The sequence below is a fragment of the Peromyscus leucopus genome, chromosome 2 (genome assembly GCF_004664715.2).
Source record: "Peromyscus leucopus breed LL Stock chromosome 2, UCI_PerLeu_2.1, whole genome shotgun sequence".
Lineage (NCBI taxonomy): Eukaryota > Metazoa > Chordata > Mammalia > Rodentia > Cricetidae > Peromyscus > Peromyscus leucopus.
The window spans coordinates 14243102-14269095 of NC_051064.1; positions in this window are offsets into that span (position 1 = coordinate 14243102).

Consider the following 25994-nt stretch of genomic DNA (forward strand, 5'->3'; position numbering starts at 1 on the left):
TCCATCACTGAAGGAAGTCAGGGCAGGAACCTGGAGGCTGGAACCAGGGAGGGATGCTGCTTGACAATTATCTTTCTTGCCTATTCAGGTTCATGCTCATCCAACTTCTTCACACAGTACAAGGCCATCTGCTTGGTGAAGGGTGACCCCACAATAGTCTAATCACTCGTACATCCAATAAAAAAAATTAAGAAAATCTCTCCTATACATGCCCACAGATCAACTCAAAAAAGACAATCACTCAATTGTTTTCTTTTCAAGTGATTCTGGGTTATTTCAAGTTGATAATTATTACTAAGTAAAACACACAAAAAAAATGATTCTCAGAGAAGTCTTAATGTGAGGTATCATTGAGGGAAACTCTACTTTATAGGAATTTAGTAAGTATAAAGCTTAATACCAATGTCTCCCAAAATCTAACCCTTAACCAAGATTTGTTTCCATTCCATTCTTTTGGAAAATAGTCACATTTCTGAAGAAGTGGTAACTTTCAATTGAATGAGGAAAACATTCCAGATTCTACACATCTAGAAATACAATAAAAATCTTTCTCATATGTTCCTATTCATTATTTCACTAATCCTCCAAAATTGGAGTTGCAACTACAGTATACATTTCCATGATTAGACCATGTACATCAGGGGATTGAAAGTAGATTAATTAGAAATACTGTTCTTAGATATTGACTGACCAATTTTATAAAATAGGAATAAAATTCATTTTAAGAGAAAAAGTATATATCCAAAAGGATATGTAATATGACTGGTACACTGATGGATAAGCAAAGCTCATCCTACTATTATGTGAGAAGATTGGGCACATCCTGGCTAAGCAAAGACTGTAAACCAACTAAACATCTGGACATAGGAATACAGAATCTGTCACTGATGGTCTGAATTTATCAGAGTGTAGTGATGACAATACACTCTCAAGAGATCTATTTGGAAAATTTGAACAGTAATTAGAACAATAGATTAGAGGAAGTAAAACAGTAAGTTATATAATCATTGAGGATGATGAATAAATTGAGTGGAGAAAGTCATAAAGCTAGCAATTGGCTGAGGATGTAGTTTAGTTATAGAACACTTGCCTAGCATGAGCAAGGTCCTGAATTTGACTTCCAACACCATAAAACAAGTTTAAATAAATTTTAAACAAACATGATGAATGAATATATGTAGCCATTAAATTTTAATATATAAAGGAAATATACTTGTAATGTTTGAAGCTTGAACCTGTATAATAATGCTGCAGTCTTTAGTAAGAGTAACTATGCTATTATAATCAGCCCAAAGAGTTATTGTTGAGCATTGAGGTTGAGAGCTTGGGACAATGAATATTTTCAGTTAGAAGTTGAGCAAAAGGATAGGGCTGAGTTGAAGATTTAGAGCTTAACATCACAAAGACAATTAAAGCTGTAAATGTGAACAAAATCTACAGAGAGAAAGTGCTTGGAGACTTCAGGTTTATTTTTTTCTTTTTTCTTTTCTTCTTTTTTTAATTAAGAGATTTTCTATTCATTTTATACACCAATCACAGACTCCCCTGTCCTCCCTACTCCCTCCACCCAGCCCTTCCCCGAAACTCACCCCTCATTCTCACCTCCTCCAAGGCAAGGTCTCCCATGGGAAGTCAACAGAGCCTGGTGCATTCAGCTGAGGCAGGTCAAAACCCCTCCTCCCTGCACCAAGGCTGCACAAAATGTCCCACCATAAGCACTGGGCTCCAAAAAGCCTGCTCATGCACTAGGGATAGGTCACATTAACACTGCCTGGGGGCCCCCTAAACAGTTCAAGCTAAATAACTTTCTTGTTTATCCAGAGGGCCTAGTCCAGTACCATGGGGCCTCCTCAGCTATTGGTCTACAATTCATGTGTCTCCACTAGTTTGGCTAGTTGTCTCTGTACTTTTTCCAATCATGGCCTTCATATCTCTTGCTCATAGAATCCCTCCTCTCTCTCATTGATTGGACTCCTGGAGCTCCCCCTGGGACCTGGCCATGGATCTCTGCATCTGCTTCCAATGACATCGTGAGTTTTGCAGGCAAATGGATGGAACTAGAAAATATCATCCTGAGTGAGGTAACCCAGACACACAAGGACAAACATAGTACATACTCACTCATAAATGGATACTAGATGTAAAGCAAAGGATAACCAGACTGTAAACCACAGCTCCAGAGAGGCTAGCTAGTAAGGAGGACCCTAGGAAAGATGCAAGGATCACTCAGTAATGGAGAAGTGGGTGAGATCTAGATGAGTAAACTGGGAATGAGGGGGTAATGAGAGCCTAGGGGAACAGGAGGTTCAAGCTGGAACAGGAATAGAGTGGGAGAACAAGGAAAGAGATAAAATGATAAATGAAGGCACCATGGGGGTAGGGAGAAGCAGAGTGCTAGGGAGGTTCCCAAGAATCCACGAAGATGACTTCACCATAGACTATTGGCAATAGTGGAGAGGGTGCCTGAGCTGACCTACTCTGGTGATTGGATGACTGAACACCCAACTGTCATCATAGAACCCTCATCCAGTGACTGATGGAAGCAGATGCAGAGATCCATGGCCAGGTCTCGGGTTTATTTACAACAACACAGGAGAGACAGAGACATGGGGTAGAAACTGTCATTGAGTCATTCATATGAGGTAAGAGGACTTAATTCAGGGCTCTGAAGTATAAATGAAACAATGAATCATGAAATTTAACTGAGTACTCACTAACAAAGAAAATAAAGCTTAGGCACTAATAATATATTCAGACACACAAAGGCAAAACTGTCAGCATAGAAAGTACTTAATTTCTAATCTAATATGCATACTCATTTCCTTTTAGAACTTCAGTAGTCCTATATATGAAGAAACTCATTAAGCTCATATTAGAAAAGACATACATGCACAGTAACAAGCGAGCCATTTTTCTCCGGGATGATGCTGTGCCATTGCACAGCATGAGTAGAATTATGACTGGTGTGTTTGTAACATTAGCTGCGTGTTACAGTGGTGCCATGAAAACTTCAAGGCATATCGCCTGTCAACCCAAACCAAAGTCCCAGCTGCCAGAATCTGCCAGAGCACAATTTCATGAATCTTTTTAATTGGCTTGAAAGTCTTTAACTATTTGGAATGAAGGATGTTTTGGCTAATTAACAATCTTGTGGGTTCTTTCTTGATCTCTAGCTAGAAATGAAAATGACTCACTCTTGGATAAGTTAACATGTCTAGAAATGACTTCACACACTACAAAAGTGAATTCACAGTTCACAAATACTTTTGTATAGATGGATGCTGGGTTTGTATGTGAATATTAGTATAAGAAATGTACTACAAATGTTTTTGAGCACATACGACACAGATTTATATGATATAAAATATGGAGATCGCAAGCATGGCAATAACCATGTCATCAAGTTCAAAATTACCTTAATAAGAAAAAAAATATTTAAAGGCGAGTTGTAGCATGAATCTTAAAAGTTCTTATTAATAAAATCAAACCTGAGCCAGGTATTGGGGTGAGCACTGGAAGATCAGAGAGACAGAACAAGCCACAGCTAACCCCACCTGGCCAACTTCTCAGCTGACCTTGTTTCCTCAGACTGGAAGCATCTGTGTCCTCATCTCAATGGCTCTCAGCTGAACTGCTGCTAGAAGCCTGAAAGCTTAACCAGCCAAATGCTTCTAGTTTCTGGTCCTCATGCCTTATATTCCTTTCTGCTTTGTACCACCACTCCCTGGGATTAAAGTCTCGATTTCTGGGATTAAAGGCCTGTGTCACCCACCATGCCTGGCCATTTCCAATGTGGCCTTGAACTCACAGAGATCCAGAGGGATTTCTACCTCTGGAGTGCTAGGATTAAAGGTATGAGTGCCACCACTTTCTAGCCTTTGTGGTTGTTCTGTCTCTGTCACCAGATAAGTTTATTAGGGTGCACAATATTTTTGGGAACAGCATACCACCACAGTGAGTGTAGGCAGGATGATGGTGGCACAGGCCTTTAATCCAAGCACTCGGGAGCCAGAGGCAGGCAGATCTTTGTGAGTTCAAGGCCAACCTTGAGTTCCAGGAAAGGTGCAAAGCTACACAGAGAAACTTTGTCTCAACAAAAAAGGTGAGTGTAATGTGACATATATGCCCATGTATGTTGACAGCACACCACTGAGTTCATGTAGTTCTCTAATAATCTCCGTACTTTCTTTTCTTCTGATAGTTTATATCTGTCCTTTGTAATATTTACAAAGAAACCTTCCAAAATAGAGAACATGCTATTGTTCTCACTGGCAAACTTGCAGTCCAATCACTGCAAGATAATAAAATCCACCTCTATGGATGGCATACAAAAAGCATCCATGCTTTGCCTGATGGTCACCTCACTTTTGACATTTCTCAGCCCAACAACAGGAGTGTATAAAACTAGAAGACCTTTAAGAAACCACCTTGTCTCCCTTTCACAATGATTTGATTGGTGCCCTTTCCCCTACATAATTAAATCCTCAAAACACCCAGTGAACTTTTGTTTTGACTTTAAAATGAAGTCTAGAATTCCACTGCATTCTCGATGGAAACTGGATAGATTCAAGATTTCTCAGGGCTATACTCAGTGCTGTACTAGTAAAGTTTAACAACCATCTCTCAAGACTTAAGCAAAGGCCCTAATTTATAGCATTTGTGAATGTAAACAATCCCAGATTTGTTGATTTAATGATTGACCTCTTTTCTTTGAAGCTCTTAAAATTTTTTCTTTATTCTGCATGTTTACTGTTTTATTATGTGGCAAGGGGACTTTTTCTTTTGGTTCAGCCTATTTGGTGTTCTGTAAGTTTCTTGTACCTTTATAGACTTGTCCTTCTTTAGGTTGGGAAAGTTTTCTTCTATGATTTTGTTGAATGTATTTTCTGTACCTTTTAGCTGGGATTCTTCATCTTCTATCCCCATTATTCGTAGGTTTGGTCTTTTCATGGTGTCCTAGATTTCCTGGATGTTTTGTGTGAGGAATTTATTGGATTTATCATTTTCTTTGACTGATGAATCTATTTCCTCTATTGTGTTTTCAAAGCCTAGTAGTTTCTGTTCCATCTCATGTATTCTTTTGGTGATGCTTGCATCTATAGTTCATGTTCGCATCCCCAGTTTTTCCATTTCCAGCATTCCCTCCGTTTGTGTTTTCTTTGTTTATATTTCAGTTTTCAAGTCTTCAACCATTTCTTTCACCTGTTTGACTGTTTTTTTTTTTTTCTTGGCTTTCATTGCTTTCTTTAGAGACTCACAGATTTCTTCCAATATTTTCTTTGTTTTTTTGCTCAATTATCTTAAGGGAATTTTTAATTTCCTCTTTAAGAAACTCTATCATCTTCATAAAGTAATTTTTAAATTTGTTTTCTTGTTTCAGTTGCACTGGAATGTTCAAATCCCTCCCCACTGTGTCAAGGCTGAGCAAGGTATCCCACCCCAGGGAATGTTTTCCAAGAAACCATTTCATGCACCCAGGATAAATCCTGGTCCCACTGCCAGGGGCTCCCCAAACAGATCTAGCCACCTGTCACCAACTGTCACCATATGTTGGTCACATAACTGTCACCAACATTCAAAGGACCTAGTTTGGTCCCAATCATGTTCCCAGATGACAGGCCAGAATTCATGACCTCCCACCACCATGGGTCAGCTGTCTCTGTGGTTTTCTCCTTCATGACCTTGACCTCACTAGCTCCTGTGAGTCCTCCTCCATCTCTTCAACTGAAGTCTGGGATTTCAGCATAGTGCTTCACTGTGGATCTCTGCATCTGCTTCCATCAGTTACTGGATGTAGGTTCTGTGATGACAGGCTAGTCACTAATCTGATTATGGGGAAGGTAAGCTCCCCCTCCCTCTCCATTATTGCTATGAGTCTCAGTTAGTGTTATCCTTGTGGATTCCTGTCGAATGTATTCTTACAGTGGCATTTACTCATCTTTTCTTCCACTGGTGTGGCTTGTGCCTCTGCCTGTTCTTCCAGCTGTTGTGTTTTGAACCTGGTCTTATGTAGTCTGCTGGGTTTACAAGGGAGGGCTGGCCACCACGGGGAAGGTATTCTAGTGCTTGCTGTTGCGCAGTGGAGTGGGTCTTGGCAGGGCCTTGTTCAGTGGGTGGCAGGAGTGGGGGCACAGCCTGGAGGCAGGTATCTCACCTCCTTCAGGCTGGTGGGAACTGTACCCGAGCATTGGGGTCCTATCAGAAGAGGGCGCAGGATCCTGATGCCTTGCTGTTGCTGAGATAGGAAGGGAAGAGACACAGAATGTGCCCTGGGGTTTAGTTAGGGTCTGGACTTTGGGGCAGTACAGCTGAGAGGCCAGTCACTCATCTATTTGTCCAAATGTACCTTGGTAGCCTGCTGGGGGTGTGGGGAAGGACTCCTGTACTCCATTTCTAATTGGATTATTTATAGGGTTTTTTGTTTTGTTTTGTAAATCTTTACATATTTTGGATATTAGTTTATCAGATATAGACTTGGTGAAAACCTTTTCCCATTCTGTAAGCTGCTATATTGTCCTATTGACAGTGCTCTCTGCCTTGCAGAAGCTTTTCAGTTTCATGACGTCCCATTCATTAGTTGGCAGTCTTAGTGCCTGTGCTATTGGTGTTCTATTCAGGAAGCTGTGTCCTGCTGTTTGCACTCTTCTACAAGCAGTTTGACCAGTACTACCTCTTAAAGATGTCATCTTTTTTACAGTGTGTATTTTTGGCTTCTTTAAAAAAGCATATGTTCATACATATTTGAATTTATGTCTAAGGACAAAATTCCAGTACATTGGTCAGCATGTCTATTTTATGCCAATACCATGTGATTTTTTTTACTCTAGCTTTGGAGACCTCTAACAGTCCTTTTATTGTTTAGGATTGTTTTAGTGAGCTTTTATATTTCCATATGACACTGAGAGTAATCCTTTCAAGATCTATGAAGGAATTATGTTAGAATTTTGATGGGGCTTTCATTTAATCTGTAGATTGATTTTGATAGATTGTCCATTTTTACTATGTTAATCCTGCCAATCCATGAACATGTAAGGTCTTTCCATCTTTTTATATCTTCTTCAATCGCTTTTTGCCAAGAGCTGAACTTTATATCACACCAGACTTTCATTTGCTTAATTAGAGTGAACCCAGGATATTTTATATTATTTGAGGCTATTGTGAAAGGTGTTGTTTCCTTGATTTCTTTCTCAATCCAATTATCATTGGCATATGGAAAGGCTACTGATTTTTTTGTGAGTTAATAGTTTTTATCCCACAACATTGCTGAAAGTGTTTATTAGCTATAAGATTTGTCTGGTAGAATTTTTAGGGATATATATATATATATATATATCCCTAAAATAACAATATTTTGACTTCTTCCTCTCCAATTTGTGTCTGCTTGATCTTCTTCAACTGTTTTATTGCTGTAGCTAAGACTTCAAGCACAATGTTGAATGTGTATGGAGAGAGTGGGCAAACCGTGTCTTGTTCCTGATTTTAGTGGAATTGCTTTGAGTTTCTCATCATTTAAATTGATGTTGGCTGTGGGCTTTCTGCAAATTGCTCTTACTATGTTTAGGTATATACTTTGTATCCCTAATCTCTCCAGGACTTTTATCATGAATGGGTGTTGGACATTGTCAAAGGTGTTTTCTGAATCTAATGAGATAATCATGTGAGTTTGTTTTCTTTCAGTCTGTTTATATGGTAGGTTATATTTGTTGATTTTCACTTATTTAACCATCCCTTCATCTCTGGGATGAAGCCTACTTAATCAGGTGGATGATCTTTTTTGTGTATTCTTGGTTTCTGTTTGCAAGTATTTTATTCAGTTATTTTCCATATATGTTTAAAAGGAATTTTCTGACACAAGGGCATCTTGGTTGTAGGGAGCCAAGGAATACCATAAATTTACACCATGGAATAAACCTTACACAAGAGATTTATTGGAGAGGACAGAATGGTGACTACTTGTGACTTCAAAAAGACACAGCAGTGGTGGTTGGAGGAACAGGCTTTTATAATCATTGGAACTTAGCTAGTTAAAAAGTACATTGCAGCTGGACATATTGCTTGGCCATTATCTCTGAAACATTGTTTGGCTGTTAACTCTGAGTCACTTTGGTGGTGATTTCCAAGTCTCAGAGCTTAGGAGAAGCCAGTGGAAGGGTTATTTTTCACTGGCCTATTAGCCTACATTTCTTCCTTTTCTTCTTTGCTACAGAAAACTAATAGAAAGGAAATGGTAACATCATTGTTAGACTACTTCCTGTTGTATGGGGGCATTGAAGTCCTTTGGTGCAAGCTTGTTTTTCACTGTCAGGGTGTCATTGGTGGTTGAAGGTCTCTGATTCCATAGGTAGGGGCTGATAATTCTGTAATAACAATTGATTAAGAATCTGATTAGAAATCCTTTGAAATTGTTGTTGAAGAAAGCTGGACAAGAAGCTTACAAGATAGGAAGCAATTAGTAGATCAGGAAAAGGAGGTGAAAGGGGAGTTCAGAAAAGCACTATCTCACTCCATATTGAACTGTCAACAATCTATTGGCCAGAGGCATCAATCTGTTCCTTATGTTTTTGGAAATCAGTCTGGAGTTGTCAGATTTTGTCTTTTATTATATCTGATTGGTTGACATAGAAGCAACATCCTCCTTAAGGAAAAGGCAAAGTCCATCCTTCTCCACTGTTAGTAGATTCTCACCAAATTTTGCTAATGATTTTCAAGTGGTTTGCATAGAAACAATAATTGTTCTTAAAGCCACACATTAACCTCCTTGTTCTGCATAAATCAGGTCAAGTGTCCTATCATATTGTAGAACTATTTCAGCTAATGAATCTACCTGTTGATATATTTCAGTCTATTTGGTTTTAAAAGGTACCTTTGCTAGTCTATACTAGCAAAGTATATACTTGCTAGTATATACCTGTAGTAGGTACTATAGGTAGCCATTTTGTCCCCTATGCCAGGGAGTTTCCTTTTTCCTAACAATCCAGCTTTTTATAAAGGAAAAGGGGTAATGTGCTCTCTTCTGAAACTCCTTCCTGCTGAAATTAAGATTTCATTGTCAAGGCCTAGGACAGCTGGAATGCTAGTCAAAGGCTGGGAGGGGATTCAGGCAATGGGGCACTCATCATAGGAATCTGGTTATCTGATCCAGCTGAATAGACAAGGAGAAATCATACCAGCTGAACTGGTTAACATCAGCTTTCAGCAAATCCAGGCCTTGTAGGCACTGGAATATTCTAGTCTTTAGCTGATTCCTGTATGCTATCTGTCAGTCAAGTGGAAATTTGCTGAAATAGATATAGACTAGGGAATACATGTTAAAGTTTAGGAACTTAAAGGAAAATCATACATTTGGAACTTTCAGGCCCATAGTCCTGGTAGTTCAGGGAAAGGAGGAGTCTCAAGACCAAGAGAGAGAAATATCATACCCTCAGGAATAGGCAGATGGGAAAACTCAGGCTGTACTTATCTGAAGTCTGTTTGACCTGTGAGAGATGGATTCAAGTCTATGATTCCCTTTACTCCTTGAAGCTTACATGGATTTTTTTTCTTTACAAGAAGAGGTAAAAAGTTTTAGATATATTAACATTACCATTGTTTATATTCTATGCTGATATCCACATTGCAGGAAAAGCAGGTAACAGGTATCACTCTCAAGTCATAGTAAAAGCTTTGGGTTAAAAATGCATGAAATTCCCGGGCAAAGCCCTGGAGGAGGTGGAGATGGGGGGCGGGCTGGGGGGAAGGAGAGGGGGCAGAAAGGGGGAGAACAAGGGAATCTGTGGCTGTTATGTAGAACTGAATGGTATTGTAAAATAAAATAAATGTATGAAACGTTTTCCTATGTCCAGAGAGGTGAACATATATATTGGACGGAAATATTTCTAGCATGATAGACAGACAATCAAAGGAAAGACAACCAAAAGGAAATTTAAAATCTTGAGCTTGTGACTGATAATAGCAGCCAGATCTATATCAGCTTATCAGAACTCTATTGATCAATATTCTGCACCTTCAAAATAGAGGGGAAAGAAATCTGGAGCATTTTTCACTACCTTCAATTACTTTCTTATAGTGTTATAACTTATATTTACATACCTTAGAACACTAGCTTTCACATCTTTAGGCACTTTCTTAGACCCTCAGAATTTACTTAAATTTTCACATATTATATCTAACTATTTACCAGAGAGGTGAGTAGTTATTACTAAGAGAAGTTATTTCAAAGCAACTTCCTTGAAATCCTCTTGTCTTGTTTTGCCCTCCTCTTTCTGTCACAGTCAGGTGTCCAACTAGACATGGGAGAGAGATTTTGAAGGAAATCTTTAGACAAACATGCTTAGGTCTAGAGGAGGGAAAACATAACCCAGCTCCAGAGCCAATAAATCAGAACAGCATTAAGACAATTTTAGTATTATCCACACTCAAAAGACATTTGAATCCCTGCTAAACAGAATCCAGTGACCAGAAAGCCCAGAGATAAATTCTGAGCCCTGGTTATCAAAGCAGCCAGGGCAAGAGGCATTAGCAATGATATTTGGCAGCTAGCCGTGCCAGAGAAAACTAAAACAGGGCCAATAAACACAACAGAAAAGGCTCATACACTCAAAGAGGATGAATTAGAAACAAAACATGTGATGGCCACCATCATTCATACATCCACCTGAGCCTAACCCATTTGTTTCTCAGCTCCCATGTTCCCACAAGCCTTTTGAACACACCAGAAGACAGACACATCCCCACATAAAAACAGACAAAACTTTCCAAACAACAAAAACCAGGCAGGTGGGCAATGTTTCCCTTTTGCCTTGGACAGGAATGAAAGGGTTTTGTAGTTAGGTGATGAGAAGGGGATAATGTTTGGCTACAGAGCATTTTTGCGTGCTCCATACTCAGGGATGAACATGGGAGGCCAACAAGAAAAAGAATATGTCAGATTGTGTGATATGGAGGAAATGGAGGAGATTACTCTGGGTCAAGCAGATGGTGGAAACAAAAGAAATAGAGGACATGAGGTTCATCCCAGAAAGGAGACATGATAGGCTGGTATTACTAGGAAGAAGTGGGTAAGGGGGATACCCCTATAGATACAACTCAGTGGTGGAGTTTGGTGAGGCTGGTGAGGCTGTTCCCCTACCCTGACAATAAGGCAACAAGAAGGGGAGGTAGGTTCCACTAGGAACCAGTAGGTCACCCTGGTGTCCAAGAGGAAAGAAATGGCTTCCTCTGATACCATAATGACTATCCACAGCTCCTTGTTGGAAATGGTGCTAGTCAAGCAAAGGGAGCCTGAACCACTCAGTTATCCATGGCCATGCCTAAGAGGTCAGCTAAAGGGTGATCTTGGCCTGATGTTCCCATGTTGTGAAGGATGTGTAGACAATCAACAGTCCATTATCTCTCTTAGTGGCACCTTGTACATGGTTGAGATGGTTTATGTGAGCTCAAGCTGGTTCAAGCACTTGACAGCATTTGAAGCAGGGCCCTAGAGGTTCTTGGGTTTTGGGAGATGAGGGAACCTAGACAATTGCTATGCCTGCAGAAAGATCTCAGCCAACATCAGGTATTTTTGTTTTCAGGCTTTTGCATCTCTGCCATGGTACATATTAAAGTCCACTGCTAAGATTTCTTCCCATGGTGCCAGGGGTCCCCTCTCTAGGGATTTAAGTTTAGCCCTAATGTTAGTGAAACTCTGAGAGAAGAAGTAGGTCATAAGGAGTTATTTTCCATCTGAGGTTTTGGGACCCATATTGGTATATTGCAAAAGGGCCTTTATAAGTTGGCATAGGAATTTAGATGAGTTCTCAAATTTGTTCTGGATGATCTCTTGGAGGTTTCCATAATTTACTGCTTTAAGAGCAGCCTTATGGAGACCTAATTAGAATGTCTCCAGGGTATTGTAGTTCTATTATGGGTCCCAGTCAGTGACCATGTCAGTCACCAACTGGGAGAACAGCATTAGTTGGTGAATTTCACTGTATGTGCCATAGTCTGATCCCAAACTTTCCTGTGCTCCTAAAGGAGACTGTTGTTAGTAAAAATCATGAAAACATCATTGAAGGTGAGATAGTAAGATTGAGTGATATATTGGGATTTTTTAATGAAGGTGGAGAGATTAGGAGTATAAGATCCTAACCTCTTTTCTATCTGAAAGAGATCACTTAATAAGAAAAGGATATGTACCTTGATCAAGTCATACATCCCAGAAATCTACAAAGGGATACTCATGGCCATGGCTGGGTTAGGCTGGGAAGGGGGTATTAGAGAAGGTCCCTTGGAAGAGTGAGAGCCAGTAGCAGAAGGACTAAATTACAATGGTGAGCTGAAGGTGGGTGGTGGGTTCCAGAGAGTGATGATTAGGGCAACCTGTCACTGGGAAGGGAGAAGGAGAGACTGGAGGGGACAGAGGAAGAGTAGGAGCTGAGGGTTGAGGCCAGAGAGAGAGGCTGGCTTATTAACTAGTTCAGAAGTGGCTTGAGCTTCATAGCTAGGAAGAGTTAGGTAGGAGAACAGAAAGAACAGAGATAGGACTTAGATCAAAGATAAGAGAAAACTGAAATATGGATGTGTAAAATCTCTTTCCATTTCCCTGATCATTTGCATTAGTTGTAAATGTCCCAAATAATATTGGAATCTAGGATGCCATTGGGTATCCATTTGGATTTGTTATCTAAGAAATATTGAGGTCCAATTTGATTTTTTAAAAAATGGATAAGTTTGAGGTCCTTCAGGTCAGGTGCCAAGTGGAGAAGCTGGAGGTTTTCTAAGAGGCATCCAAATGGGAAATGGTAGGGTATAGATGACACCATTTCCATGGATGAGAAGCGGGTGAGGAAAAAAGGTCATAGCTGCCTGTAGTTGAGGGTGTCCCTAAGACTCAGGGAGAACTGAATAAGGACCAAGTCATTTAGTGGGTCAGGGCTTACTGCCCAAGAAGACATGTTGTCTGGTACCAGGGCTTTTGAGGAGACTCAAAGGCTTGCCAGAAAGAGATGAAAAACTGAGCTCAGGAACAAGATTTCATCCATGGAAAGGGGACAGGAACAGGGTTGTCTACTATCATAAAATCCACAAGGGCATAGAGAAGCTGTGGGGTTACAGGCAGCTTCAACGGGAAGGCAGAAAGGGAGAGGGAAAAAAAACAGTTGCAATAAGCCAGTCAGACCCAAGAAAACTGCAGGATTGTGGGGGTTGGGGTGGCAGTTAATGAAGAGGGTCAGCCACAGCCATAAAGACAGTGACTAGGGGTACCTCTGCCTCCAAGAGTACCAGAGGGGTGCCAGACCCTCAAAAATCACTTCCTCTGATTCACCATAGCATTCTCACCTACCTAAGGGGAAACTACCACATTACCACTGATGGATCAAGTGCCAAGTAACCTGTGAGTTGGAAGGTAAATCTGTTGCCAGTGGATTGGAAATGAGTGATAGGGTACCAGTGGGACTCAGACCCAGAGAGGGAGCACCGGCACCAGGAAAGCACATCTGTGGCACAAAACTGATGAAATAGTTTTCTAATACAAGGGCATCTGGGCAGCTGGGAGCCAAGGAATACCACAAAGTCACACCATGCAAGAAACCTCACATAAGTATTGGGAAGAACAGACTGGTTGCCACCTCTGAATGGAAAAAATAACAACTTGAGTGAGATATCCCTATCCCAGACTCAGAAAGATAAAGACGCTATGTATTCACTTATATGTGGATATTAGTTATTAAGTGATAAGCATGCTACAATCTGTAGACCCAGAGAAGTTAAGTGTAGAGAAATGTACTAGAGAGGACACATATATACCTAGAAGGGGGAAATAGAATAGATTTTAGGGGTGAGCTGTGGAAGAGGAGATCGTAACTGGAGGATCAGTTGGGGAAGGGGAAATGAGATGGTTTTGAGGGAGGGAATTCTGGGAGAGACAGCTAGAAGTGAGAGGCATTAGATGGGTGGTATGGAAACCTAGTGCAGAAGAAACTTCTAAAGTATTCAAAGACAATCCTAATGGAATCTCCAAATAATGGGGGTGTCAGACAGAGTCCTAATTGGCTAGCTCTTGTCACCAAACTATGCTTCAAGTACTAGGACTAGGTTACATCCAGTTGAGTTGTTGGCCAAAAGGGCCGCATAGAAATCCCTAAACAACCCAGTCTGTTGTCAAAACCAAAGGTTGCTCTCCACAAACTGACAGCAAGGCTGCATTGCCAATGACAGCACCCACACCAGTCATTGAATATGGAGAGTTAGAGCTGATGCCTCCACAGAACCTGCACCTATAAGTTCTAGTGTCTTTGGTACGGGAAAGTACTCTGTAAGCTATCAACGGAGAAACATAAAGACTAACCCAGCCACAAATCCTTGGATCTATAATGCTGTCCCACCTGCAAAATATGCTGTGACAGTCATGGTACATAGTTTGTGGGAGTGACTAATCAACATCTAAATTGACATAAGGCCCACTTCACAAGATGGACTCTATACTCAATACTGCTTGGGTGACCAAGATCTAGAAACCAGATAGCTCAAATACCAAATACTTGTGGTCAAAAATAAATAAATAAAAATTAAAAAAAAAAAAACATCGCGATGAAATGACTCCCAGTGATATTCTGCTATACTCACAGATCAGCGCATTATTCGGCCAGTGATAGAGAAGCTTCCTCCTATAAAAGATGGAAATAAATATAGAGATCCAGAAATATGCAGACAGAGAAAGAGAGAGAAAGACCTTGGAAAACTCAACTCTACATGGGATGTTGGTATGAAATCTCTCCCGCAGAGCTCAAGGAAGCCCACTGAAAAGGAAGTGGAAGGAATATAAGAGCAAAGGGGAATGGAGGACACCAGGTGAACAAAGTCCTCTAAATAAACCAAGCAAAGCTCATATGAACTCATGGAGACTAAAGGTGTAAGCACAGGGCCTACAGGTCTCTCCACCAGGGTATCTGTGTATATATTACAGCTTTCAGTTGCTGTAGGATGTCGTTCTGTACGCTGTGAATATGTGTTGCTATGATTAGTTGATAAATAAAGCTGTTTGGCCAATGCTGAGGCAGAATAAGGTTAGGCAGAACATTCCAACCAGAGAGAGAGAGAGAGAGAGAGAGAGAGAGTAAAGAGAAAGGCAGAGCTAGGGAGACACTGCTAGCCACCACCAGGAGAAGCAAGATGGAAAGTACCGGTAAAGCCACAAGCCATGTGGCAAAGTAGAGATTTATAGAAATGGGTTAATTTAAGATGTAAGATCTAGCCAGCAAGAAGCCTGAGACATTAGATCATATTGTTTGAAAATGATATAAGCCTCTGTCTGTTTATTTGGGTCTGAGCAGCTACAAGAACAGGAGGGACACAAGTAAACATTCAGCTACATTTTGGCATACCAACGTGGGGCTCTCGAATTTCCATAAGGCCTAAAAAAGTTTAAAAAGGGCTTCTGAACACACAACAATGAAACCCAAAACAGTTTTCTACTTCATGTCTCATGCGGGTAGAGATAGAGATGCCAAGGTACTGAGACACCATAGCATAAAGACTTGAGCTAAGCAGCATGGCGGACTCCTGCAGTGGTACACAGTGGGGTCTCCAAGCCACACAGTGTGCTGCATGGTGGATTTAGCTTTTGCCAATACAGACAAAAAGAAAAAAGAGAAAAAAAAGAGGTTTCTGGACAACATGCTCCTTCTTAGAGACATAGATACACTGCTTCCCAGAGTTGATGATAGGCATACTTCCACCATATTGGGCAGATGAGGTGGGTGGAGTCAGCAGCCAAGGATGCTGCTTTTTGTACTAGCCATGCAGTCTAACAATTTAAAAATCTCTCCTGGTCATAGAAAGATTATAGATTCACAATAAGACAGATTCAGATAAAATAAAACTCTAAATAGTTTACAATGTATAAAAAAATGTATGTAGGCTTGGAAGAGAAAAGAAAATGAATTTAGACAGTTATATAAAAAATAGTTTTAACAAATGAAGTCTTTAAAGAGACAATAAAGGTAATATAAAAATAAGTCACATAAAGATCGATATCACACAGAGAGTCTGGATTATATTGTCTTTGGGATTTTTAACTACAGAGAGATATTTAATTGTAAAAGCTGCTGAGTTAAATTGTGTGTCTATTTTAAAGATATCTTGATTTCAAAATGTATGTCTAAAGATATGTTACTTTGGAAAAGAGAGGTTCTGCTTTTGTTTCCACAGAAGATGAGAACCTGTGGATTGCTTCCATGCTAACATGGTTTGATCAAGGAACACCCCCTGAGGGGCCCAGATGATCCAACATCCAAAAACAGCTTCAGGACAACTGGCTCAAAAAATATAACATCATAGACTATTCCAGTCAGGACTTGATCATAATTCTTAATTTTCTCAGGATCCCCTAAGAATATAGCACCCTTTATCAGCAGGAAGTAGGCTAGAACACTGTGCCCACATCGCCCCCCCCCCAAAAAAAAGAATGGATTATAGATGTTTATCTTGTTTAGGTAGTTGGTTACAGATTGTTATTGGTTAAAGTCAATCTCTTTTTTTTTTTCTGATTCCTAATTTTTTTTCCTTTTATTTTATTTTACAATACCATTCAGTTCTACATATCAGCCACGGATTCCCTTGTTCTCCCCCCTCCCCCCCTTCCAATCCCCCCAGCCCACCCTCCATTCCTACCTCCTCCAGGGCAAAGCCTCCCCCGAGGACTGAGATCAGCCTGGTAGACTCAATCCAGGCAGGTTCAGTCCCCTACTCCCAGACTGAGCCAAGCGACCCTGCATAAGCCCCAGGTTTCAAACAGCTAACTCATACAATGAGCACAGGACCCAGTACCACTGCCTAGATGCCTCCCAAACAGATCAAGCCAATCAACTATCTCATCTATTCAGAGGGCCTGATCCAGTTAGGGGCCCCTCAGCCTTTGGTTCATAGTTCATGTGTTTCCATTTGTTTGGCTATTTGTCCCTGTGCTTTATCCAACCTTGGTTTCAAAAATTCTCGCTCATATAAACCCTCCTCTTTCTCACTAATTGGACTACTGGATGGATCTAGAAAGAATCATCCTGAGTGAGGTAACCCAGACTCAGAAAGACAAATATGGTATGTACTCACTTATAGGAGGATACTAGAAGTGGAACAAGGGTTACTGGACTGCTTCTCATATCACCAGGGAGACTATCTGGAAAACAGGACCCCAAGAAAGACACGTGGATCGCCCAATGACAGAGAAATGGCTGAGATCTACATGAACAACCTGGACATGAGTGGGAGTAATGAAGGGCGAGGGTCAAGGGAAAGAGCCTGTGGGAGCGGGAGATCCCAGCTGGATCAAGAACAGAGAGGGAGAACAAGGAATAGGAGACCATGGTAAATGAAGACCACATGAGAAAAGGAAGAAACAAAGTGCTAGAGAGGCCCACAGAAATCCACAAAGATACCCCCACAATAGACTGTTGGCAATGGTCAAGAGACAGCTGAAACTGACATACTCTGGTGATGGGATGGTCAAAACACCCTAATAGTCAGGCCAGAAACCCCATCCAACGACTGAGGAATCTGGATGCAGAGGTCCATGGCTAGTCAATCTCTTTCTAAAAGAAGAAAGGGGGTATGATATATAAATATAGAATATAGATATGATAGACTGAAAGGGTAGATTATTGAATCTACTTTTAAAGAGCATCAACTTGCCTAAAATGTTTTACATTGCTATGGATTTTAATTTATTGATACCAATTTAAAGTTAATTTTGTTATACTGTATGTCTATTTCTACTCTTGTTTAAGGTTTATGTTTGTACAGCTCATTTGAAATTGTAATGTATAATTAAGAAGTACAGATTAATAACTAGTCATCTATGATAATCACGCTTAGAGCCATATTAGTTAGGTTTTCTAGGTATGTATATATTTCAATTAGGTAGGTGTGGCTGAAAGTTTTCCTGTGTCTCACCTGGTCCACAGTCAAGACAAATCTCTCTCACCTGCTGGTCCTGGAGCCAATCAGACCCAAATAAGCACACACAGGTGTATATTATTTTTTAAATTATAGCCATGGCAGGCTTCTTGCTAGCTAGCTCTTATATCTTAAATTAGCCCATTTCTATAAATCTATAATTTACCAAGTGGCTCATGGCTTACTAGCACCTTTACATCTTGCTTCTAATGGAGGTCTCCTCTGTTCTGCCTTTTTTCCTTCCTTCTCTCTAGTTCGAATGTCCCACCTGACCCTATTTTGCCTCACCATTGGCCAAACAGCTTTATTTATCAACCAATCAGAGCAACACATATTCATAACATACAAAACCACATCCCCATCAGGTAGGTAATCTTCAAACATTTCAAAGACCTGCAAAATATGGCATTTAAAATGTTTTAAAAACTTAGACTTTCTGGACAGTGAGGCGTGTCTGCTCCTGGCAGTACTGATTTTCTTCAAAAAGAAAGATGGGCATCAAAGAGACTCCATATGGAGTTTATCTTCTTCTTGGCAAAAATAGCCATTTGGCCAAGAAACTGTTCTTGCCTGGACTGCTTGACAAGATGTTGTATTGACTGGATATTCAGGACCCATAGGAAAGGGACCACTAAACTTTGCAAGGCAAGATGGTCCTTCAGGTTCCTGCTTCACAGAGAAGACTGCCAGACATTCTACAGAACACAGAGAAGCAACTGAGAGACTCTAGACCTATAGACTGAATATGGATGCGCCAAAGTTTCAGAGAAACTTTGGATGACAGTCTAGGCAGGCAGCTGTTTCTGTCATTTCCAGAATTTTGGAAGTTGCTTACAATGCATTTCCTATTTACTTAAGTAATATTATATCCTTCTAGGGTCTTTGATGCAGTTGAAGACTAGATAGTTATAATTTTCCTTGGTTATGATAAAAGATAAATTAGATATGGAACTTTAAACTCATAAATATAGGATAGATAGAATATTTTCTTTAATTTTGCCAAATATAAACAGACTAGCTATTGTAACTGTAATTCTTGCTTGATAACTGCTTTGTTATATGTAATTTTACTATGTTAAAGTTAAAACCTTCATTTTTGATTAGACAGAAAAGTGTAAGTGTTGTGGAATACCGTTCTGTATGCGGTGAATATGTGTATCTCTGATTGGTTGGTAAATAAAATGCTGATTGGCCCATAGCCAGGCAGGAAATATAGGCGGGATAAGCAGACTAGGAGAATTCTGGGAAGAGAAAAGCTGAGTCAGGACTCACCAGCCAGACACAGAGGAAGCAAGATGACAAGGCAGAACTGAGAAAAGGTACCAAGCCACATGACTAAACATAAATAAGAATTATGAGTTAATTTAAGTATAGGAGCTAGTCAGTAATAAGCCTGAGTAATGCCCAAGCAGTTATAATTAATATAAGCTTCTGAGTGATTATTTTATAAGTGGGTCACCAAACTGCAGGGGCTTGGTTGGACCAGAGAAAACCTCTGGCTACATTCAGTTTAATATTTTTATGTGACTCTTGAGTGTGTGAATGAGTGGGCCTCTGATTCTGGTGCCTGCTCTTGGGCTCTTTTGCTTTTGTTGGTTTGCTTTGTCCAACTTGGATGCGATGATTAAATGTATGTCTTACCTTATTATGTTTATTTTGTGACATTTTGGTGATATCTATTAGAATCCTGCTCTTTTCTAATGAAAGACAGAAAATGAGTGGGTCTGGATGGGAGAGTGGAGAGGAGTTGGGAGGAGTGGAGGAAAGAGAAATGGTAACCAGGGTATATTGTATGAGAAAATGATCTATTTTTCAATAAAAAGGTAAAATAGTTTTAAAATTTAAAATTATTAATAGTTTTTGAATACTTTCTTACAGTCTATTTCTGTATAAGACAGTCAAGCTATCTGACATCAGTGATTAGCAGTATTTCTAAGAAAACTCTACTAAAGTTTATAAATTTTAACAGCAAGCTAATTGGTTTTGTTTTCCTATGTGTATCTCAGCGAAGCAAATTCGTCTGAGCAGGTAGAGACAAATTTTCTTGTGAAATAGAGAACTAATTATCTTTATGATATTTATCAATATTATATTAGGATATTTTAATAAGTAATTTTTAGTACTAAAGACTACTACAGAAAAAAATAGATTAATATCTAGCCTTAATTGAAACTATTTTAAGAATATATTTTAATTTTTTAAAATAATCCATTTTCAAAATTTCCACATTGTGAATAAGGTGATTGGATAGTACACAGTGCATTTTAAGACTTGTGTCTATAAACCTACCCATAATTATGACAGTAAAAATAAAATATGCAACAAATTTGGAAAGCTAGGTTAGATCTCATATAGTATTAATAGAAAGAGCAAAAATAAAATTAAGGAATCAGTTCAGATATTCAAATTCTGAGTAAAGAAGTAATGTGGATGATAGGGGTGTTCCTCTGCAGTAAGCACTTTACTAAAATTTTAAACTCCAGAAAGCTCTCATTCTATCATCAGCATTTGAAGAAAAAAAAGTATCAAGACAGCAGAGATGAAAGGCATAAAAAGAAAAATGGACTCGAATCCTAGACCTATACCACTGCTTAAAAAGAAATAAAATGTGGAAAGAATTGATGAGAAACACACAAAAAAAATAGTGATCAATGTAAGAAAGCCTGTCGGGGAGGAGGAAGGAAGAGAGAGAAAGAGAACAAAGGAAAGATGAGGGGGATTCAGAGAAAAAGGGAAATAGAGAAAGGAAGAAAAGGAGGGAAGAAAGCAATAAGGAAGGGAGGAAGGGAAGAAGGGAGAGAGGAAAGGAATGAGGGATAGAAGGAAGAGCTTATGTCCTAAAATTCATACAAGTGGTGATGTACCTACCACCCAGGATAATCATAGAGAAAAGGAAAAAAGAGCTAATCAACATCAAGATGGGAAATTACATCACTATCTGTTCAACACATTGAAGGGGTAATATGAAAATTTTATGATAATTAAGATGAAATTAAAATATCTCCAAACAAAGCCAAGTTACCTACTTCATTCAAAAAAAAAAATAGATGACCTAAACACCCTTATAATACTAAAGTGATTATGTAGTTATAGATCTCACATAGAAGTCCAAGCTTATTTGTTTGACTTTGAATTTTACCAAACACATTTAAAGTATGATTGGACCTGCCTGGACTGAATCTACCAGGTTGAATTCAATCCTCAGGGGGAGTCTTCACCCTGGAGGAGATGGGAATGGGGGGTGGGCTAGGGGGAAGATGGGGCGGGGGGAGAACAAGAGAATCCTTGGCTGATATGTAGAATTAAATTAAATTATAAAATAAAAAAGGAAAAAATATCTGTATAAATCTGCCAAATAATTGATAAGGAGCTACTGACAATTCAATCTAAGAGAACTTTATCACCATTTTACTAAAATCAGAGAAATATATTAACAAATTACATGTAAATATATCTCAAGGACCTATGTGCAGAAAGTTTTTTCTTTGCTAGAGATAGGATCTCACTATTTAGCTTTAGCTGCCATGGAACTTGCTATATAAATCAAGATGGCCATAGACTCACAACAATTCACCTGCCTGAGATTCCTGAGTGCTAGAATTAAAGGTGTATGCTATCTCACCTGGCAATGTGCAAAAATTATTAACAAAATTATACTGAAAAAACAACTGCTACCCTCTCCCTTGCACACACATACCACAATCAATTTGATTTTATCCTAGGAACGTGAGTTTGGTTAAACTTTGAGAATAATCCTTTACAATGCCCTATGCTAAACAGTTAAAGCTATACCATATGATCATTGAAGCAGACTGAAGATAAATAGCTTTCTCAATAGACATACTTCCTCACCAACACCCCAAATTTAACTTGAGATGAGACATAGACCTAACACAAAAATCTAGATGCACAAAACTGCTAAATAATATTTTACAAAAATCTTTGTATATCTGGGTTAATACTACCAAAGCATGATCTCCAAAATTAAAAATTACATGAACTGTACTCCTAAAGATATTATTAACACAAATAAAAAAACAAGCCAAAACAGAGAAATACTTACAAATAATATTTAGGATAGTCACTTGTATCCAAAATATATAAGGAAGACTAGACTGATAGTCAAAATTAATTTTAAAAAATACCATCTAATTTAAATAAGAAAGCCTGGCACGTGGTTTCACATTAATATTTTTGCCCATATCCACCCTTCCTCGGGTCAGCCAGTTCATAAGGAACAATGGAAACCTAAAAGAATTGTTCAACTTTTGTTAAATACCCAGTGCTGTTGATCACAGAGGCCATGGTGACAGTAAGGCTGGACTTACCAACACACATTCTGAAGAGAGGCTGACTGCTAAGAGGGGAATTTATGCAGAGGAGCCACATGGTCAGCCAGATTCTGACCCATCCCAGGAGATGGTACAGTAGCTAGAAAGAAAACAAATGAAAAGAACCGAGAGGCTCTTGATAAGCCTTTAAAAGTGTCCTTAAGGAACTTCAGCTGACCTTAGTAGGAAAGAGGAGAAACATTAATTCCAGCCACCTATGCAGTCTTAAAAAAAAAAAAAATACAGCAGGAAAGGATAACCAGAAAATGCAGAAAATGGAGCAATTTGTGACACACATAGAACTGTTGTTTATGGGGAAAAACTAACAAATTTCACCAATCTTTCTACAGTGGATCTTATCAGCCACAAAAATCCAAATTCCACTCCTACTGGCCCTTCCAAACATGTGTCCTTCAGCCCCTCTTTATAGAGTGCCTTCATGTTATTTCAGTGTACATTCAAATCTTACTGGCAGAAAAGCAAACACGGGCTTTAAAATTCTGTTGTACTAGAGCCAATACATTGGGGTAAATGGGAATTAATATTGAGGATCTATACAAAGAAGCTAATGACATCACAAATATAGTAAATACAGGACCCATGGAAAGTCCATGCTAGATGCTTCCCAATTCTACCTTACGTCTACCACTTAGGGAACCACTAGTCACCATTATTATGTTCTTGATTTTTATACTGTGTTTTTTTGAACATTGATGTCTTTTAAACTCTGAATTTCCAAGTCAAGCCAAGCTCACCCACAATTTTCAGCCCTTTCTGCATAGCTAAGCTATGTGATTTATCTAGATTCAGAGTCAACAGATTTCTGCTTCTCTGCTACTTGTGGCCAACATTTGCAAATCACCTACAAGACAGTTCTCGAGATGGGACTTTTCCCTTCAACACTCCATAAAGAGAAATAAACTTTTGTTAAATACCCAGTGCTGTTGATCACAGAGGCCATGGTGACAGTAAGATTTCTTAAATAAAGACAAAATGCTGACTTCATTAATACTCCCAGACCTCCTTCTTAGAACCCAATGAAATTCCTGAATTTTCTGAAACCAATGCTGTTCCCTTTGCTACAACCTCTTATATTTCCAATTTAACCTTTGGCCTGAGAAAAGATCAATTAAAAACTGCTTGTCACATATCAATTATATCTCAATTACTGTGTTGCATGGTAGATATAGATCCTAGTACATGGTGTTGCTTCTTTGAAAATGATGCATCGGGTGGATAAACAGGTTTTAAAAGTTGGAAGTGGGTGACATAGATATTTGATTGCGCAAAGAGGTCACTGGTCATTGGAAAGATTGCCAGATGCCTCCTATCCCACATCATCTTGTAGCATGAATCTTAAAAGTTCTTATTAATAAAATCAAACCTGAGGCCAGTTATTGGGGTGAACACTGGAAGATCAGAGAGCCAGAACAAGCCACAGCTACCTCACCTCGCCGGATCCTCAGCTGATCTTGCTTCCTCAGACTGGAGGCCTCTGAGTCCTCATCCAGAATGGGTCTCAGCTGAACTGCTGCTCAAAAGCCTGAATGCTTAACCAGCCAAATGCTTAACCAGCTAAATGCTTCTAGTTTCTGGTCTTCATGCCTTATATACCTTTCTGTTTTCTACCACCACTCCCTGGGATTAAAGGTTTGATTTCTGGGATTAGAGGCATAATGAGTCACCATGCCTGTCTGTATCCTTGAACACATGGATTTCTGCCTCTGGAATGGTAGGATTAAAGGCATGTGCTACCACTGCCTATCCTTTATGTTTAATATTGTGGCTGCTCTGTCTCTGACCGCAGATAAGTTTATTAGCATGCACAATGTTTGGGGGAATACAATACCACATCATCTCTCCGAGTTGAGAAAATTATACATATGAAAATAACTAGTAACAAAAAAATTTCCTAGGAAAATGGAAATTGCATATTTTTGTGAGATGAAGTAGACATCTTATAAGCAAATGCAGTATGCTTTCTGCAATGGAGAACAGGCTTTACAGCTACAAAGACCTGAATATGAATCTTATGCAACTGCATTCTGGAGTCAGAACAAACAAACAAAGAGCTTTGTTTGGGGAGTAGTAGCTATAGAAAATATTCAAAGTACAGCAGGGTTGATCTATTCTGAGTTGTAGAGTGTACTCAGGACCAATTTCATAGCTTGTTCCACGTCTTTAAGTGTGGTTTACAGTATCTGTGACACACGCGCACACACACACACACACACACACACACACACACACCTGGGACTATAAAGTGTATTTCTATGCTAGCTCCACTAGGAGCCACATTACACATCCACCCTATTTTAATGTGTACTACAATTTACAATGAGGATAATTCACCAGCCATTACCAAGACCAGTTCTGTGGATTTCATCTTTGTCTTTGACTGATGCCTTGACTCAAACTTAGAAGACATCCTTTTCTTTTCTCTAACACTTTCACTGTTTGTAGTTACTTTCTGTGTCCCTACCACCACAGTGAACTCAAATTAGATATACATTTATGATATGCTCTTAGAAACAATGATTTAGAATCCCACTCTACAACTGGGCTAACAGTTTTGTGCTCCTATTTGCTTGCTTTCTTTGATATATATTCACACACACACACACACACACACACAAATTAGGCTGTGAAGTTAAAACACATTGAATATTTGGGTTGAAGAAAAGTTTGTCATGAGAAACCTACAAGAAAGTATTTTAAAAAATATGTTCCACTTTCTAGTCACCTTTCATGTCCAGACACTCGCAACATCCATTCTTAACCCTAAGTCCAATAAATAAATTGCTACTACATGGCCCATTCCTTGGAAATCTCTTTAATTACTGGCACAAGAGTAAGACATATAATTTCTGATTTGTTCTGTCCTTTGCTCTTTTAATTCTTTCCTTTTCCAGGTCTTAGTTCTGGAAATCAATAAAGGAAAATTAAATTAGTTATCTTAACATACACAGAAAATGAAGCAGTTACACGGCCTCATGCATCAAGATGAAGAAATATTTATAGATAGTTCAATTATAAATTAACCCAGAAGTGGTTAGATAAAGCACTTTTTATTGAAATAACATAGACAACGATATACAAAACATTTTTTAACTGGAACAGAATGGTAAGTGATGAGCAGAAGGTTCAGGAACGTTGCCATCTTAAAGGGAATGAAATGAGGATAAAAAAAAATTAGAAAAATATCATCTGTAGACCTGGAGCTCAGCCACCTTAGGAAAAAATAATCTCTATTGCACTCAGATTTGGCAACCATCAAATCATAGAGGAAAGAAAAGTAAGTTCTGTCTTGCTCTAGAAATTGCATTCTAATTCTTAGTATAACCAGCAAGGTTGGCAAGAGTGAAGATTCATGGTCCAAACTCCCAGGCACATGGACTCAACCCAAAACATTTCATTAGTGCTGCATTATAAATTCCTGTTAACTCAGCTTATTTCTGTTACAGTTTGTTGCACTGTCTCATTTTAAATCTGTAATTTTTTAGTTTCCTCCACAATCCTTTGAAATAATACCTAACTTAATGGAAAAATTATTAACCTAATCATTAGAAAAATTACTTCTCCCCAAAATCAGTTCTATAGCTTCAGAAACATCACTTTAGTTGGGATTCAGTCTCCTCTTTCATTCACATTCATTCCAACCACAAATATTCTGGAGTACCTATCACATACGACATATCATTTTTCCATCAGCAAGATCTTTGACTGCACAGGCAC